The following is a 20965-nucleotide window of genomic DNA, read 5'->3' as shown; positions in this document are numbered from 1 at the left end:
ACAAACCTTTATGAAATCCATAGAGTTAAGGTAAAAGTGACATGACCACACAAAAACTGGCAGGAAAAATGGAAGATGGACATAAATTTCAGTTCCATATTTGTGAATACTCAGTCACTTGTCCAAACATTTATTAAATACCTACTTTGTACAAGACATGAAATTAAACACCCAGATTTGTTATGAACTGTGCTCCTTGTTCTCAGAAAACATATCAACCAAAAGTTCAAGGTGTTACTTATTATTATGATGATACAAATTTATCACCCTTTAACCTTCCTGTATTGTTTTTTATCCCATGATGAGCTAATAGCATTTGTCATTTGATGAACCCTTACTTATCACTATGCTATATGCCTACTATGTCATATGTATCACTTCATTAAAAGTCTATGACTACACCTGTGGTACATGGAATAATGTTGATATGACCATTTAACAGAAGCCAGAGGCTGGGAAATTGATGAACTTTTCAAGGCCTGTCTGACTAGAAGGCTAACTCATTAAATTGTCCTTTTTCAAGTAGTTGAAAGAATCAAGATATCCTTAGAAGAAAGGACTAGGTGATAGAGGATTGTAGAGGATAATGTTTCATATCCTATCTAGATAATAGTGGTCTTTTGTAAGAAAAACATGATAGAACAGCTCCAGTGAAGCATACAGAAAAGATTCCTTAGTTATAGAACAAAGGCAGTGGGGCTATGAAACCAAATATTTAGAAGGAGGAATAATAGTTTAATTGCTTTGTTTGGACTCTTTTGATGAACAATCTAATGGCACTGAATGATTTCTGATTGTGTCCAAAGACATTTTAGCTGATTAAACTATGTTAATCTTTTAAATTCTGACCACTTAATAATAGCCAGTAAAGAAATCCAAATAATTAAAAAAGCTTTGCTTTACCTAAACCTTCAAATAAACCACCTAATAGTCTCACTGAAGAGTGAACATTATGATCTAAAGGAAAAAAAATTAATCCTGTCAAATTCATTATCTACCCTTTTGCCTGAAACTGGATTGAACGAAAAAGATGCATTGTTGGATTCTGGATCAAGGATGATTTAGGCTTTAAAAGTTAGATCTCCAAACACAGAATTTGAAATATGCCCTAGGGAATGAGAAGAAGCTGTCACCTTTCACTAGGATAAGAGAAATAGTATTAGGAAACATTGTTTTTAAGAGACTCAAATAATTTTGACTGTCCCAAAGGGTTTTAGTCTTTGTAGTTTCATCCGTTTCCTTCTAGTAATGGTATTTATTGAAATAAATGCATGATCCTAAGTCCTGGGAATACCTAAAATCTGTGGTTATGTTGATCTATCTTTGATTTCACTAGAGTTTCCCATTATGTTTTAAATCTTAAAACATATGTATAATATGAAACATACTTATAATATGTCTAGTATTTTGAAAGTAAAAAATACTGCACGTCAGTCTGAGCTTATGACTGTTCCAAAGGAAATTACTCTAACGTTATTGAATCACTCAAAAAAAGTTTTTTTTTATAGTAAAGTGATCAGATACCCATCTGGTTAACATGGACTAGTAGTTATTTTGTCACTTCATCATTTCACTTTGCTTTTTTAAGAAAGAGATGCTCAAGAAAGCATTTAAATACAAACATTTAACTTAAATACAAATTTAAGTAAAACTTTTAAAATCTCTTAAGAAACTAATACTTCATTTGCACTGGTTTAATTAATTGAACTATATATTAGCAATAACAAAAATAATATAATTTTGACATAGTTACAACAAAACAGCTTACTGCAACATATACTAGTATGGAAATGTTGCTTCCTGTATTGGTCAGAATAGGTATATTGATGCTGTGATAATAAGCAATCTTGGTGGCTTAAATAACAAAGGTTAATCTTTTGCTCACACCACCTTTTCACTCTCACACCACCTTCTTCTAAGTGGGAGACTCTGTGTTGTAATCGTTCAGGGACCCAGACAGTTGAAGTAGCCACTTATTTGAAAATTGTTGATCTTCATGCCAGAGGCAAAAAGAGAGCTTTAGAAGGTCTTACCCTTCTTATTAAATTCTTGACAATAGACTGAATTGTTGCCACTAGAATATGCATTACTTATACTCACAACTCATTAGTGAAAACTCATTATTCTTCTCTGCTTCCCCTGACATACTGTTAAAAAAAATTAAGGGTATTATATTTATAGTCTGGAAGTGGTAAGAAATTAGTGAATATAGAAAATTGTAACAGATGACTAATAATACTTCTACCTACTGCCAACTATTTGATTCACCTTCCTTCTTGCACATGAAATCAATTACTTCCTCTCCAAGAAAAATAACAAAAAAGCATTACTTGTTCCTTCAGAGTCAAAGCTGAGATCATTAGTTTATACATGCTTCTTTCTAAAAGAGGTTTGTGTATGGCTTTTCTAGATCCACGGTCCTATGAACTAGAAAGAAATATTTTATACCATCAGAAAACTAATACTCAGCTAAAGAATCACAGTAAATATTTCCATTAATAAAGAGAAAGATTTGGAGGTGCACAGCAGTTTTACTGCTCTGCTGAATGTGTAAAATCCCACTGATAAAAAAATTTTAAGATCTCTTTTCCTAGGAATGAAGAATGTTGCTTAATGAAATTCTTTAACCAGCTTCCTGGAGCTCTCAAATTACATATTCTTTATGGCTCTTAGCTTCAGGCTCTGGGGTTTCCTATTTCTCATTATCCCCCTTGGCTGTATTTGAAAGAGCAATGGAGACTATGCTCTTGTTGATGACTGAGCAGGTTTCTTTGCCTGCTTCCTACCTGTAGAAGTTTAAGGTCCTATGGGTCATTTTGGCTTTTAAGTAGTTGTAGTCCCTTTTAATCCAGATTTTAGGGGATGTATTTGTTTTTTTGTTTTTTCTCAGAATATCAGACCCAGAAATGTACTTGGTTTTTTATCTCTTTGAATCCAGTAAGAAGCATGCACCAATAGCCCAGCTATGGTTCTTTTTGTCATATCTGTTGTTTTCTTTCTGAACTTAAATGTAGTTATCTTGAGCCTAAGAAACTTTGGGTGGGAGAATGTCATTTTTTAACATCTTTCCAGGGAGCATTTTGTAGAACTGCTAGAATTTCTTCAATACCACATTAATTCAACCTGTTAATTCATTTAGATTTATAAAAAATGTCTACTCCTTACCACAGGGTGAGGTTTGATTGGCCTTTATCACCCAACATATTTTATAACTTTTTAAATTACTATTTTCTTTTGCAGTCGCTTTTTTTCCAGTGCTAGAAATCTGCCTGTTTTGGACCTATCCTAATCTTTTACATTCTTGCTTACAAACTGATCATTTCCCCCAATTATTCTTGTATTAGTAATATCCTGTCAAATGCCACCACTAACAGCCATCACATATATTGACGAGCTGTTTTTCTTGTAAAGTTACAAGTTCTTATAGTACATTATCTGCATTTCAAGTTGCTACAGTTAACATTTTAACCAAATGCTGTACTTTTTGTATAACATAAACTACCATCTTCCTACTCTTCAATATAATATCACTCTTTCCTGTTTTTTTTTTTTTTACCAGCTAGTCAAAACAAGAACCATGCATTTTAGGTTTTATTACTGCACTACTGTACTTCTAGGGAAATTATTATCAATAAGGATAACTAAGCTCTGCTGCTGTAAGAATCACTCTCCATGTTTCAGTGCTTTCAACAAGGAAGATTTCTTTCTCTCTTTCTCCTCCCTACACTCTTCCTTCCTCCCTCTTTCTCTCTCTCTTTCTTTTTTTTCTTTTTCTTTATTTCATGCTACATTCATCATGAGTCAGCTGGAGGACTTTTCTCATTTAGTGAAGGGGCCACCATCTCAAATGCTTTCAACCTCTGTCCTGACAGATAAAACAAGCTGCTCTTGAGGGCCACCAACAGTTAAATGCTCAACCCAGAAGGGGCTTCCTCTCACTGGTCAGAATTAAAACAAACAAACAAACACTTGATCACAGAGAAAATATGCTCCAAAGAATGGAGAAAAGAAGTATATGTGGAACATTCTAATGGCAATCACAGTCTCTTCTCTCATATCTTATATTCAAAATATCCAGAATCTATTTTTCCTTTATCACTACAAACCTGGCCCTATATTATTTCAATAGCCTCCTGACCTTCTTTTTTGAAGTATTGTTATATAATTTCCCTGGCTAAGGAAAATCCCTTAAATTCAATTGGATAAGCTTTCAGTATTTCTTAGGTATAAGGCATTACTCTAGCTATGGGAGAAAGACTGATGTTAGAGAAAGAAGAGAATACCAGAAACAAAGATGAAGAAAAAATTCCCTAACTGCTAAGAGTTTGTAGTATTGAGTAGAAAGTTATGACTTCAAGAAGACACAAAGTCAAAAGAAACATTTGGAGTAATTTATTAGGTGTAGAATGCAAAATTGTAAATTTCAGAGTTGAGATATTTCTCACTATTTTGTCTCCTTTTATTATTAAGTAAGTGAAGAACTCAAGGCTCAAAATGCAAAATTACCATAAAGTAGATGACTTCTACTGTGGGGTATGCTGGGATGGTATTTGTAGGCCAGTGGGAAAGGAGAAAAAAAAGTAAGATCAAGGAGTGACTTGGATTAGAAGGAATGATACACTTTGGTATAAGAAACACCAGCAGAAAAACAGGGAGTGAAGACAGAATTGTTTTAGGCTAGAGTCATGCATTGGAGAAGGAAATGGCAACCCACTCCAGTGTTCTTGCCTGGAGAATCCCAGGGACGGGGGAGCCTGGTGTGCTCCCGTCTATGGGGTCGCACAAAGTCGGACATGACTGAAGCGACTTAGCAGCAGCAGCAGCAGCAGAGACAATATACAAGGAAGTCAATGTGGGAGAAAGGACATGCCATCAGGAGATGCAGTAATCCATTAATCTTTGCATATTAGTGCTATTATTGTGTTATAGTTGGTCAGTCCATAGGAGCATCATGCCTAGAGGTATAGGCATGTACTTTGGCCTCTCTTGTGGGAAACGGCAGGACAGGTTAGGAACTAGGCAGGGATTTAGAACTTTGAGCTCAGTTAAGCAGCATTTCACTGTTAGCAAGCCCTTTGAGCCTAGCAGTCTCAGTCATAGTAGAAGCCAAGCTTAGGATGGAAAGCCTTCCAGTCCATTGTTTCTGAGGATACTTAAATAATAGCTGAGTCATGACTGACTTAAAGGACTCCTAAACTCAAGTCTGCAAGTTACAGCAGGGTATTGAACTTTGGGATGGCAATGGCTGACAAAGTGATTTTTTTGATTATTGACAGGATTGTTGACAGGATCAAAGGAACAAAAAGTTTGATTGACTTTACTTTCTCTATTTTCTACTATACCATACTTTTGAAAAGATATAGAAAAGCAAAGGAAAAGGCAAACTAAAATAGTTAATTTGTTTAACTCTTTCATGACATTTGCAAATATCTTAAACATGAAGGAATTGAGTTACCAAGGGTTTCAGAATTTTGCTCTAGGCAGGTCACTTCACATAGATGATGATTTGCTAAGGCACAGCTAGCGTCTGACTCTCCTGCTTGCCAAGACAGCACATCCACCTACTGTGCTGCCTCTCCCAATTTTAATTAAATGTACATATGTTCTTGTTTTGGTTTTGTCCTTTTTCTGTCTGAACTCATCATTTCTATGTTTGGACCCTGTTTATTGCTTTGGAATGTCCTTGGATTGGAATTTGATTATGGGATTTGGACTCAAATACACATTTGAATTCAAACCTACTTGGGCAAAGTGTTTAAAATTTCTAATGTATTTTTCTCAACTAGAGATAACAACACTGATTCAGGTAGTCTATAAATAGTACCTATGATTCCTAAATGTGCGATTATATTAATTAAGTACTTGGGTTACAAATTAAGGGAACACCTTGAGCTAAGTTAACAAAAGTGGAAATATTTTAGAAGGTCCTGGAATATGTCATGGAATTCAAGAAAAATGTGGGAAGGGATTTCAGGGTAGGGAGATGCCCTGAGAACAGCAGAAGGTATAGGTAAACTTCGATTCTAAGTTATGCCATCATGTAATCCACTCTCCCCTCCCAGGCAGTTTAGCAGTGCAGTTTCTCTTTTTTTTTTTTTTTGGCTGGGCTGGGGGTGGGGGATCTTATTGTGTTGAATCACTTATCTGGCACAAGTTGGTAGAGATGTAGTCACTAGCAGCTCAAAATTTGTTTCCCATAAATCTAAAAAGAAAAAGATTATTTGAAAATAACCTAAGAAGATAATTATGGCAGAAATTATTAATGGATTCTTTATGTTGCTCAATTTGTCTTGTGTGAGGAGCCTAATGACAAATTCCTCTTAATGTTTACATTGCAGAAGAACTTTATTTCTTTTCATCAAATGGATTGCCTTTATGACAGACAGTAAGACTATGTGTTGTATCTTGTGTATTTCTTTGCCTTTATTTCTACAAAGCTCAGAAACAAATCATATTCTCTCATTTTTTGGTAGCCCTCTTCAATCAGAAGTTTTGGTGTTTCCCTACCATTACTATTTTCTTTTCCTGATGATAAATAATTTTTCTATTATTACCACCATTGAATAAAGTATTTAAATGTGTTTGGGAGCAGATGTCATTGAAACAAATAGAAATTATTCAAAAAACAAAATGCTGAGGAATTATATTTTATAGGTATGCTAAATGAATGTTATATTTATTTACCATGATCTCTATGTAACCTATATAAATTCAGCTAAATTTGAACATCAACCCTACCTCGGTAGCAGATTGGTAATAAAATGCTCATATAGTTATATGTCCAAATATTGCTGTTTTTCCTCTATTCTCTAGTCTTCGCTCTAGTCCCTAATATCTTTCTTGATGCTGTTAGTGAATCTGGCTATCGAATTTAGTGTGTTATTCTTCATTTAACTCTGGGTATTAACATACAGCAGGGCTCCCTGGTGGCCCAATGGTAAAGGATCTGCCTGCCAGGCAGGAGATGCTGGTTTGGTCAAGAAGATCCCCTAGAGGAGGAAATGGCAACCCACTCCATTATTCTTGCCTGGGAAATCTCGTGGACAGAGGAGTCTGACGGGCTACACTCCATGGTGTCACAAAAGTGTTAGACACCACTTAGTGACTAAACAATAACAACAACAACAAATTGAAATATAACATATTGGTCAAAAGAATGAATTAGTTAGCCTGATTTAAATTCTGCTCCTGATTTTGATATTTGCTAGCTATGTCACACTGGGCAAGTTATCTGAATTTCAGTTTAATATATCTATAAATATGAGATGTTAATATCCACCTAATCAAATTGTCATATAGATTAAGGTATTTCACATAAAGCATTTAGCATGACATAATGCAGAATCTAAGTAAACGGTAGCCATTATTATTATTATTATGGTAGTACATATGTACTTCTATGTACTATATACTTCTGTAGATTTTTCTATTTCCAGTTATTTTGGTAATTTCTAAGGCTTTATAGGTTTTGCTTCAATTCATACTGATCCATTTATTTTCTCCACCTGTCATTGTGCTGCTCAGTACTAATCTTGTTTCTTTGTTTTGGTTTTGTTTGTTTGTTTTAGTCATACAGCAAAGCTTGTGGAATCTAAGTTCCCCAACCAGAGATGAACCTGTGCCCACTGTGGTGGAAGCATGGAGCTAACTGCTGGATCACAGGGAATTCCTGGTACTGACATCTTTTTTATTTGCTTAGAATTATTCCTTGCTGTTTGTTCTCATGGCATCCTGTACTTTTCACTGTATTGCATTTAAAACATGTTTATCATATATGTCTATCTTCTCAGATAAGTGTAAACTCCAGGTAGGAAAGGATCATGAAGGCCAAGTTCATAGCATAATGCCTGCAATGCAGTCAGGACTCATCAAATGTTTATTGATTTGAATTACATTTCTGTCACTTTCTCTGCTTTACACCTCACACATCCCTTGTCTTACCCAATCATGGCTAGTTTTTATATCTCTTCCTCCTTTAAGACCACTGCTTTTTCAACTCTCTCTGTGTGTTATAGTTGCATTGCTTTATTCTGAAATCCTTGGTTATTTTTATGAATCACTGAACAAGCAGGCTCACAGGAAATTCTGTCATTTGAGTAGGAAAGAACTGACTTTCTGCAGTGCCACTAGAAAGGGAGTTATCCCCGTGAAACAAATAAACCAGCCAAAAACCCATTTATCTCGAGTGCCTGTATCCTGTCACTTTAAAGTTTTTCCAAGCAGCAGCCCAAAAGGGAGAACATTTAAGTCTATAGGCTGAGTCAAGACTGCTGTCTCAGCACTTTCACTTATAACCCTTTATTGCCCACTGTATGAGTTACAGTGGCACATTATCATCTTAACTGCCTTTTAATGGTAATGATGATGTCCTACAAATTGAGAAAAAGAGTTTGGTTGTTAATTCCTAGGAGATTATAGGCCCAATAACTGCTGTTATTAGTTCCAGGATGATTGCCAATAATGCAACATCACTTGGGCTCCACTATATGCAATCTTTAGAGTGCTGAGAATCATCTAAATCCCTAAACCATTATGTTTCACTTAGACCAAGACAACCATGATGACAAGAACAACTAGGGTTCAGTCAACAGATATTTACATTGGGAAATGTCTTTTTAGGAAAATATCTTTCTAGAAAATAAGACAGAGTTTCAGAAGATTAAGAAATGGTAGGAAAATAAATGCTAATCCTTTTTTTCCTGCTAGTTCATAACCCATTTTTTCATAAGCAAGATTCTGGAGCTTCAGGATCCTGTTTAATTGGTGACCTTAACATTAAACCTCAGAAATCTCACAGTCACTCATGTATAAAATATAGAGATTTCTGTCTGTTCTGTTGATGCTATCAAGTTCAGTTCATGTAAAGTATTGGTGTAAGCTCCAGTGATGTTCATAATGAAAATCAGCACCTTTGGTTATTCTAATTCTTTTTACTTCTGTCTGGGCTACATTAGCCCATACATATATGATATGAAGTCAATTATCCAGAAGGGAAAACATCAGAAAATCAAAAAATTCAGATTTTCTAAAGTAGTTTCTAGGATTTCTTGGTATATAAAACTGAAAAACAAAACTGGAAGTGTGTTACACTAGAAAGTCTGTGGTTTTGAAAGTAGGTACAGCTACTTTGCCATTTTTTACAGCTGAAGTTTTGGACGAGTCACCCTCTCTGAGGCTAATATTTATTTTGCTATAATATTGTTATGACTAAATAAGATAATTTATGAAAAACTTTTCAGAGCTTAGAAATTCAGCATAAGAAGGAAAGACAGAAAGGGAAGAGAAGAATGTATGTGTGGGTTAAGACTGACAGTAAGTTTAGTAGATTTTGGGAGTTCTGATGCAACAGCAATATGAAAAAATTCATTAGAAACAAAAAAGAAATTTGAAAGAAGTATTACTTTGTTCTGCAAGTCTTCTTCATTGTACTAGAAAAATAGAAATGAAGATTTTAAATTGTTGGAATTACTTTTATTTCCAAACTGTGTTCCTTTGACTGACATTGTCTTGAGGCTTGAGATTGATATAAACACTTATATTGCTATAAATATGTCTCTCTCCAACTCCCCCATTATTGATTAGGTTTATAAGGTTGCAAAGCAGAGAAAAATCCATGGTGCATAGGTATTGGTTTGACTTCAAAAGGTTGCAGGTACAAGTTCTTGCCCTTTCACTTTCTCATTTAAAACATTAAAGATGTTCTTTACCCTCTGATTTTCAGTGTTTATTCTATGAATTTTGGAATATAATAACTCAGTTGTTATGGTGATTAAGTCAATTTATACATAAAAACTTGAAGCATGGAAATGTATTTTATATTATTTGCCAATATTGATATTATGAAATTGAATCACTAAAGAAGGTACCACAGGAACAAAGAGCAGCCCCGCTGGTTCTTCAGTGCTGTTGTCTGTGGGAGTTGCTACTCCACAGAAGAACTTGACAGGGACTCCATCTTTTTCTTCCCTGAGTTTTCATTTTATTATTTGTCTCTCTCGTTTTATACAACTTTCTAAAATTATTATTTAAAAAATTTTTTAGCTTCTGTTTCCAGCCTCCTTTCTCCTTAGGTCATAAATTATAATGTACAAGAAATGAAAATAAGAAAGCTACACTTTGGCAATTTTGTTCAGATATAGAACAATAATCTCTTCACTTATCCCAAAAGGCTTTACTTAATCTGTATTAATTATGTGTCTATAATTATGTGGCACATTCTATAAAGTAAGATGCACCATAATAGAATCGGGACTATTTTCTTAATTAATACATTGTTATGTTCTGTTTATTATAGTACAAGCCTGTTCTGAAGGAAAACTTTAAATAGAAACAGCCTTCCAGAATGAATAATTACAACTTAGTGGTTGTGGTTTCATCACTAAATCATGTCCAACTCTTGTGACCCCATGGACTGTAGTCTGCCAGACTCCTCTGTCCATGGGATTCTCCAGGCAAGAATACTGGAGTGGGTTGCTTTTTCCTTCTCCAGGGGATCTTCCCGACCCAGGGATCAAACCCACAGCTCCTGCAATACAGGCTGATTCTTTACTCTTGAGCCACCAGGGAAGCCAACTGCAACTTGGCTCCACCTATTTAAATGTAATTCTCATCCAAAAAAAACCACCTGCACAGGAACATCCAGAATAGTCCCAGCACTTGATAAAATAACTACCACAGGTTGGATGGGAGGTATGCCAAACGATCTCATATGTCTGTTATAGTTATACATACAATATGTAAGTTAATATAATCTATAACATATAAAATGCACTGATCTCATTTCAATCTCTGTCTACATCTATCTACTCCTTGGAAGGAAAGTTATGACCAACCTAAAAAGCATAGTAAAAAGCAGAGACATTACTTTGAGAACAAAGGGCTGTCTAGTCAAAGCTATGGTTTTTCCAGTAGTCATGTATGGATGTGAGAGTTGGACTGTAAAGAAAGCTGAGTGCCAAAGAATTGATGCTTTTGATCTGTGGTGTTGGAGAAGACTCTTGAGAGTCCCTTGGACTGCAAGGAGATCCAACCAGTCCATCCTAAAGGAGATCAGTTCTGGGTATTCACTGGGAGGACTGATGTTGAAGCTGAAGCTCCAATACTTTGGCTACCTGATGCAAATAATTGACTTATTTGAAAAGACCCTGATGCCAGGAAAGATTGAGAGCAGAAGGAGAAGGGGACAACAGGATGAGATGGATGCGATCACCAACTCGATGGACATAAAATTGGGCAAGCTCTGGGAGTTGGTGATAGATAGGAAAGCCTGGCATGCTGCAGTCCATGGGGTCACAAAGAGTCAGACATGACTGAGCAACTGAAGTGACTGACTGACTAGTCTTCTTAGAGCTGGGATAATGGAAGCCCTGGCTAACCTGGTGGAATCCAAAGTAGTTTTTTTTTTTTTTTTTTTTAACTATACTTTTAGTAGAAACTAGGTCAATTTTCAGCCTAGCTCAAATTGTCCTGATAGCCTGAGTACGGACAACACTGGTACCAAGTGACTTAAAGTCCCTGACCACAGCTATTCCAACAAGAGATTACCCTTTGGCTTGCAAGCAGCCAATTAGATTGTCTTTCTTAGGAATTTGGATCTGAGGCACAGTTACTCTGCTCATTGTTTTCAGGGCACTTAAACGAGCCAGGGCTGACACAGTCTGCAGGCTATAAAAAAGTAGATCAGAAAAAAGCTGGTTTGTAGAGAAAAAGAGAATAAAGCAGAGACATGGAGAGAAAAGCAGAAAATTAAAAAAAGAACATACAGACCCTGAGAGTTGCTACTTTGGTTCCAGTTAACTTCTAATTCCTAGTTCTCTTCTTCTTCCTGTGATTAATTGAGATTTTCTTGAAACATTCCAACCACACCTTACTTCCCCTCATTTCACTTAGCTGGTATAACTGTGTTTCTTCTCCAGGTGATTCCTGACTAAGGAAACCTTATGCATGGGCAAGACCTGAACCATGCTTGATGGGAGACCACATTCATGGTGCTTAAACAAACCATTACTGTGGCAGCTTCATTTTGTCCTTTGTATGTGTGGAGAATTATTCCAAGAGAAGTGGGAGAAGGCTAGAGGCTGTTGTGTGGATAGGAGTGATCATTGTTCCTCTTTCCTCTATTATTCTTAAAGCTCTAATGTTTTATTTGTTTCTCTAAAGATAAGTGTTCTTAAAATAAAATCTGTCTTTTAATATTTACATATTATTTTTACTGTTTTAAAATATTCTTTAGTCTCTTTTATTTATCTTACTTCAATTCAAAAGCTTTAATGAAAAATTCTGTAAAAATTCTTATGCAATAATGGTTTAATAAAATTACCAGTTTTTAGAATTCTTTTCGGAGAAGGCAATGGCACCCCACTCCAGTACTCTTGCCTGGAAAATCCCATGGATGGAGGAGCCTGGTAGGCTGCAATCCATGGGGTCGCTAAGAGTCAGGCACGACTGAGCGACTTCACTTTCACTTTTCACTTTCATGCATTGGAGAAGGAAATGGCAACCCACTCCAGTGTTCTTGCCTGGAGAATCCCAGGGATGGGGGAGCCTGGTGGGCTGCTGTCTATGGGGTTGCACAGAGTCGGACACTACTGAAGCGACTTAGCAGCAGCAGCAGAATTCTTTTAGGCTGTGCCTGACTGTGCATATAACTAATGAATATTAACAGAAAAAATATAGGAGGATAAATCCAAGAGTAAATAGTGTACTTTCCTCTCTGTGTATTTTCTATGCCTAACCTTCAGGATTTTCACAACATCTTAAGCTTGATCTGTTATCATTTATTAAGCTGTTTTATCAATTCCACAATCATGTGTTTTTAGAAACAAATGAAACAGTTATTCTGTCAGATGTAGTGTTTTACTGGTGTCATGGATATTTAGTAATTAATTATACATATTTCAATAATGTTGGGAACATGATCTTTTGGTACATATATTATTCTAGCTATTTAGATAATAATGGTAAAGTACTAGGCTGTGAGTGAAATAAGACAAGAGTAGTACAACCAGTGGGCTTCCCTGGTGGCTCAGTCAGTAAAGAATCCACCTGCAATGTGGGAGGCCTGGGTTCAATCCCTGGGTTGGCAAGATACCCTGGGGGAGGGCATGGCAACCCACTCCAGTATTCTTGCCTGGAGTATTCCCCTGGACAAAGGATCCTGGCAGGCTACAGTTCCTGGGGTCGCAAAGATCTGATTGAGTGACAAAGCACAGCAAGCACAGCACACTACTACCAGTAGCACAAAAATCCATTATTCTGTAGTGCATAAGATATTGCATTTTCACTTTAATAAATCATCATTTTGGCAACATGGTGAATTTGTTGTTCAGGTGAAGACTAAGCCAAGCTTTGAGTCATTTCTCGATATCACTTAATGAGAAGAAGAAAATGATTATTCTGTAAAAGTGTTCATGTGAGTTGGACATAGTTTAGGGAGAAAATTCCTCCATGTGATATACACAACAGTTTTCAAACTGTCTCTGTTTCCATTGTTTGCCCATCTATTTGCCAGGAAGTGATAGGACCAGATGCCATGATCTTAGTTTTTTTGAATGTTGAGTTTTAAGCCAGCTTTTTCACTCTCCTTTTTCACTTTCATCAAGTAGCTCTTTAGTTCCTCTTCACTCTCTGCCATAAGGGTGGTGTCATCTGCATATCTGAGGTTTTGATATTTCTCCCAGCAATCTTGATTCCAGCTTGTGCTTTATCCAGCCTGGCATTTTGCATGAGGTATTCTGTATATAATTTAAATAAGCAGGATGACAATATACCGCCTTGATGTACTCCTTTCTTAATTTGGAACCAGTCCATCGTTCTTTGTCCAGTTCTAACTGTTGCTTCTTGACCTGCATACAGATTTCTCAGGAGGCAGGTAAGGTGGTCTGGTATTCCCATATCTTGGAGTATTTTCCACAGTTTGTGATCCACACAGTCTGTGATCCACACAGTCAAAGTCTTCAGCATAGTCAATAAAGCAGAAGTAGGTGTTTTTCTGAAACTCTCTTGATTTTTCTGTGGTCCAGTGGATGTTGGCAATTTGATCTCTGCTTCCTCTGCCTTTTCTAAATCCAACTTGAACATCTGGAAGTTCTCAGTTCACATATTGTTTAAGCCTGGCTTGGAGAATTTTGAGCATGCAATTGTGTGGTAGTTTGAAACAAACAAACAAAAAAGATACCCATGTTCAAGGGCAAAGGAGAAGCCCAACAAGATGGTTAAAGTGAAAGTCACTCAGTCGTGTCCAACTCTTTGCGATCCCATGGACTATACAGTTCATGGAATTCTCCAGGCCAGAATACTGTAGTGGGTAGCCCTTCTTTTCTCCAGGGAATCTTCCCAAACCAGGGACCAAACCCATATCTCCCACATGGCAGGTGGATTCTTTACCAGCTGAGCCACAAGGGAAGCCCAAGAATACTGGAGTGGGTAGCCTATCCCTTCTCCAGGGGATCTTCCTTACTCAGGAATTGAACCGGGATCTCCTACATTACAGGCAGATTCTTGATCAACTGACATGTCAGGGAAGCAGGAGGGGTGAAATCGTGTTTAGGATCAAGCCCCATACCTGACAGAGACACTCAGAGGGCTCAAACAAAACCTTGTGTGCACCAGGACCCAGAGACTCCACAGAGACTGAGCCAGACATGCCTTTGAGTGTTTGAGTGTCTCCTGCAAAGGCATGGGTCAGCAGTGGCCTGCCATGGGGACAGGGGCCCTGGCTGCAGTAGACCTGGGTCACACAGCATGTGGCATAAGCCCTTTCGGAAGAGGTTGCCATTAGCCTCACCACAGAGCCACTGAGCAGATGACCCAGAAACCACAGAACAATTATACCAAAGAAATTCTTGCACTGTTAAGAAAGTTCTGGGTCCCACAATACAAGTCCCAACCTGGGAGCCCAGCAAAGTGACTGAGAACCCCCAGTGAATTTGATTTTGGAAGCCAGTGAGATTTGATTATAGAACTTCCACAGGACTGGGGAAACAGACTCTTGGAGGGCACAAACAAAACCTTGTGCATACCAGGAGCAGGGAGAAAGGAGCAGTGTCCCCACAAGAAACTGAGTCAGACTTCTCTGTGAGTGTCTAGGAATCTCTGGTGGAGGCTTAGGTAGACAGTTTGGCCTCAGGCCAAACAACAGGGAGGGAATACAGCCCCAACCATCTACAGAAAACTGGATTAAAGATTTACTGAACATGGCCCTGCCAATCAGAATAAGACCCAGTTTCCCGTTAGTCTTTCCCATCAGAAAGCTTCCATAAGCCTCTTATCCTTATTTCACTCTCTGCCTCAGTCCAAATCTAGACTTTACAACTGAACAGTCTCAAAGGAAGATGTGAAACAGTAGAGATGATAGTGCCCATGTGAAAAAGGAAGATTAATTCTCCTGCTATTTGCTGGCTTTTCTATTCACTAGGAGACATACATAAGTCTATTTCTTAAAATCTGATTATTTCTTCTTCTTAAAGAGGAATTAAAATGGGATTTCAGAAAAGGGTGTGTTTTCCTTCCCTAAGGGCCTAAAGAGAGAAATCATTATGTAAAGATGTAACTGTGATTATATCTGAGTTATCAGATTATAGATAATATTTTTTCTTCTAAAAGGCCAGATAATAAATGTTATAGGCTTTGATGGCCATCTCCTGTCTCTGTTACAACTAAGAAACCCTTTGGCTGTAGCAAGGAAACAGACATAGACAATAGGCTAAAAAAAATGGGTATCATTGTTTTCCAGTAAAACTTTACTTAATAAAAATAGGCAATGGGTTGAATTTGTCCCAAGGCTATAATTTTCCAATCCCTCTTTTAAATAATTGTCCATATTTTTCCAAGTTTCTACAATATGCATGTATTGTTTCTGTAAATGTGCACACATATACAATGAACTGTAGAACAAAAAAATTCTAAATTGATTTGCTGATTGTAGCTGTTTTCGTATCTTTAGTGCTATAGAGTGTTTCTTCCTATTCATTCCACAGGAGACTATCGGTGATGTGAATCATCCTTAGCAGAAATCTTGGTAAATTGTTTGCCTTAGTAATTTGTTGTAGCTCTTTGGATAGAGAGAAGAAACCTCTCTTTTCATGATTACTTCTGATAGGTTTGATTTTTGTCTCTGTATTACTCAAAGGAATATGTGAGCAGTGGTTGAAAGAATATCCCAATTATATTGTGCTTAGAGCATCTGCAGAGTTGGTCCTGGAGGCTTGGGCAAGGGAAATCACAGCTGTGAGGCTTTGCTCCTGCTCCTAGCACAGATGCCAAAGCAGATGGAAGGGCAGGGATCATCTGCAGAAAGGCTCCAGATCTCCAATGTGGGTGGAGAGTGAAAGGCATAGCGGACATCGTTGAAATGGCTAGATTGATGGGCTCTATACTCCCAGGAGCAGCAAAGGCGACAAACTTTCCCCACTTCTGTGCCTCAGACAGACATATGATGGATGGTGTACATGCAGTAGTCTTCAATCCCTTTACAGCTGTGATTCCCTATTTCAACAGACGCTCATTTGGTGCCCTGCCTCGAAATTGTTTTGATGCTGTTTGTATTTCAAATGCTTAGGAAAACATTTCTATTAAGGTTGCATGCCAAATATAAGGCTATACTAAATAGCAAGAAGGAAGAAGTAAATTTAGTGCTGCTAATCTGCAAAGGAAAATATTAAATATAGTCTCTCTGGAGAGTAGCACTTTGCATGTTGCTGTGCTAAATTTACTGCAGGACTATAAGTGTTAAAACATCAGCTGTGTAAATGGGTTGTAGGGTGGCAAAAGGTTGACAGGATGATTATGCTTGAGGGGCCACTGTTATGTATGCCCTTTGGACAGAAGTTTGGAAGAGCTTCCCAGAGACACTAATTAATTCTGCCCCAGAGGGAGGGGATGGTAACCAGCAACCCAGTGGGAGGCTGAGCTAGAGAGCTCTGTCTCAGGTCAGAGGACCAGGAAAACACTTCAGGATATATCCAACTTGATCCTCTAGAGAAAATCTCTTTAATCTTACTTCAGGTTACGAAGTTTTTGGCCTCATGCAAAACATTTCATCTTGTGCAATTTTCAGCAGTTCTTATCTTTGAATAAACTAATAGGATGAATCAAACAGCTCAAAAGACTAGTAGTACCTCATTCTTTTAAAATGCTGATAATAGTTTAGGAATATTATTTCTCAGACTCTCGTAATTACCAAATCTCTTTCTTGTACACAGTCCTCAATTGTATCTCATACAGCTCCATTCATAGGACTCGTTGGATTTTTTTTCTGCCTAAAATTCCTAAACAGGGATAGACCTGGTAGTGGAAAAAAAATTTGTGAGAAATAGTGCCATCCACAAGCCAAAATGACCATGTAGTACTTAGAAATAGGAAACAATGTAGATTTTCAATGGGTGAGGGTTTTTTTTTTTGGTTGAAATTTCTATTCTAGGTTTTTTTTTTTCTTTTTTCTTTTATTGTTTCAGGTATAATTAGTTAAGGAATATGTAGTTTTCTTATAACACTTTGAAGATAGGCAATATTTATTAGGTGTTTGTTTTGTACAGGCGTTGTATAAATCCTCTGTATAAACTATCTGATTTATTTTTTCTTGACTTAGGAATAAGTATGAGGTTAAAGTTATGAAACTTATGTAAGAAATATTTATATAATTGAGAATGCATATTGTAGTATGTTGTGAAGTGTTTGGAAAAAAGTTAGTTTGGATATGGTTGGGATATAGCTATAGTAATGCACGTACTTGATACTGTGATTGAATTTGTTAATCGTAAGTGCTCCAGTATTTTTCTCTCACCTATTTAGTATGTCTTTGAGGCTGTGAGGTAATAGGTGGGACTAAGGAGAGAAAAGAGGAAATGGAAGGAGAGAATAAAGAAGAGGTCAGAGAGGGAAAAAGAATTGAGTATCAAATTAGTGACACAGAAAGAATTTCGGAGGAATGAGTGAATACGTATCTGAAAGAACATAATAATATATAGGTAAAGATTAACCATAGAATAGGACAAATGATTTTATAAGTTTGGAGCGTAATACATTTTAAAATAAAAATTTAAACATACAAATGAATTTTTATTATGTGCCCTTTGATTAATAATATCTTTATTCATTTGAAAAATACTGAAAGTCTTTATTTGAAATTTAACTAATCGGACTAAAATTATTAATTTATCTATCCTTTCCACACATAGATAGCTGTTTTAGAATGAGAATTGTTTGATGCATGAAAGTTTGGTGTGATAACTGGCATTGTACTAATTTTGTCTCTCTATAAATTTGACCTAACCATTTAAGCATATTATGACAAAATTATTTTATCTATGAATTGGGGTATTTAATACTTATCTTCCTTTAACTTATTTCACAGTGACATGGTCAGGATAAAAAAAAGAAGCTTCCAGAAAATTATTTAGTTTTCACAACAGTATCAGAATTTATGAAGTATATTTTATTTTATCTATATGATAAATAAATTTTTTGAAGACTGGAAAATGATTATGATATAACATTAAAGAAATAAGATCAGACTACAACTGTAATAAACAGTTGCCTCCTAAGCATTGAGCTGCTATTCTCTTTTCCAGAGCACTCAGCCTTATTTGGGAATCTAGGTTAATGTTGGAGCATGTGATCTTGTTGTTAGCTGTTCTGTCACTAAGTCGTGTCTGCCTCTTTGCAACCCCATAGACTGCAGCATGCCAGGCTTCCCTGTTCTTCCCTATCTCCTGGAGTTTGCTCAAACTCATGTCCATTGAGTCAGTGATGCCATCCAACCATCTCATTCTCTGTTACCCCCTTCTCCACCTGTCCTCAATCTTTCTCAGCATCAGGGTCTTTTCCAATAAGTTGGCTCTTTGCATCAGGTGGCCAAAGTATTGAAACGGTAGCTTCAGCATCAGTTGTTCCAACGAATATTTAGGGTTGATCTCCTTTAGGATTGATTGGTTTGATTTCCTTGTTGTCTAAAAGACTCTCGAATCTTCTCCAGCATCACAATTTGAAAGCATCAATTCTGAAGGTGCTCAGCCTTCTTTATGGCCCAAGTCTCACATCCATACTTGACTACTGGAAGAACCAGTAGCTTTGGTTTTGGTCGAACCAGTAGCTTTGACCAGATGGACCTTTGTTTGCAAAGTTATGTCTCTACTGTTTGATATGCTGTCTAGGTTTGTCATAGTTTGTATTCCAAGGAGCAAGCGTCTTTTAATTTCATGGCTGCAGTCATTGTCCTCAATGATTTTGGAGCCCACAAAAGTAAAACCTGTTAGTATTTCTACTTTTCCCCCATGTATTTGCCATGAAGTGATGGGACCAGATGCTATGATCTTAGTTTTTTGAATGTTGAGTTTTAAGCCAGCTTTTCACTCTCCTCTTTCACCCTCAGCAAGAAGCTCTTTAATTTCTCTTCATTCTGCCATTAGAGTGGCATCATCTGCATATCTGAGGTTTTGATATTTCTCCCAGCAATATTGATTCCAGCTTGTGATTCATCCAGCTTGGCAGTTTTCATGATGTACTCTGCATATAAGTTAAATAAGCACGGTTACAGTATACAACCTTGATGTACTCCTTTTGCAGTTTTGAACCAGTCAGTTGTTCCATGTCTGGTTCCAACTGTTGCTTCGTGATCTGTATCCAGGTAGAAATTCTTTTATACAAATAACTTTTCTCCTTCTAGTACATTGTGGTATACAAAAGTGAAACTTACAAATGGTGCAGTCTTATTGTTCCCATAAAATAAGTCAATTAGAAAGTGATGCTGACAGATAGAAGAATGGAACCAAGACAATCACACAACCAGAAGTCTGGTCAAACATGATTTAAGCTTATCCTTCCTCTGTGCTCAGTCGCTCAGGCATGTCCAACTCTTAGCAACTCCATGGACTGTAGCCATGGTTACAGGAAGGACAGGCTACACTGTCCATGGGATTTTCCCAACAGGAATACTGGAGTGGGTTGCCATTTCCTCCTCCAGGGCCTCTTCCTGACCCAGGGATCAAACCCAGGTCTCCTGCAATGCAGGCCGGTTCTTTACCACTGAGCTAACAGGGAGCCCTGCTGCTGCTGCTGCTGTGTCGCTTCAGTTGTGTCTGACTCTGTGCAACCCCATAGACAGCAGCACACCAGGCTCCCCCATCCCTGGGATTCTCCAGGTAAGAACACTGGAGTGGGTTGCCATTTCCTTCTCCAATGCATGAAAGTGAAAAGTGAAAGTGAAGTCGCTCAGTCGTGTCCGACTCTTAGCGACCCCATGAACTTCAGCCTACCAGGCTCCTCCGTCCATGGGATTTTCTAGGCAAAAGTACTGGAGTAGGGTGCCATTGCCTTCTCCGAATGGGGAGCCCTAGGCCTTTCTAATTACATGGAATTAACTTGTTTTGAAATAAGATAAGGCTTCCTTCGTAGCTCAGTCCAATAAAGAATCCACCTGCCATGCAGGGTCTGCCTACAATTTAGGAGTCTGGGGTTCGATTCCTGGGTCCAGAAGATCCCCTGGAGAAGGAAATGGCAACCTACTCCAGTATTCTTGCCTGGAGAATTCCATGGACAGAGGAGCCTCATGGGATCCAGTCCATGGGGTCACAAGAGTTGGACACAACTTAGCGACTAAACCACCACCATATCTGAAAGTGAAAAGAGAAGAAAATGTAGCATTTCTAAGAGTGATCTTTTCAGTCTACGGTCTGAAATCCACATTGACTGAGAGGTTGTTGATTTGGAACTTGAAGATTTGGGAAAGCCAAATTCTCTAACACGTTAATATCAGCACTAACAGTTGTAGGGAGATTGATGATCAAGTAGAATGTAAGATTGGGGCTTGTGTAAAATCACCTTTGAAGTATTTTCTTTTAAATCTTCTTTGCTTGAAAAGGTAACAATCAGTCTCATTCTGGAGGTTCAATTTTGAAGTGAGAGGAAAACAAGTAATCTGTCCTATGGTTTAAAATTGCTTTTAGGTGGACTTCTGCTCTGACCATCC

The sequence above is a fragment of the Bos grunniens genome, chromosome 8 (assembly GCF_055505025.1).
Source record: "Bos grunniens cultivar Pamir isolate PY7600 chromosome 8, Bosgru_T2T1.0, whole genome shotgun sequence".
NCBI classification, from domain to species: domain Eukaryota; kingdom Metazoa; phylum Chordata; class Mammalia; order Artiodactyla; family Bovidae; genus Bos; species Bos grunniens.
The sequence above is the reverse complement of the archived record's forward strand: the minus strand, read 5'-3'. Positions refer to the sequence as shown.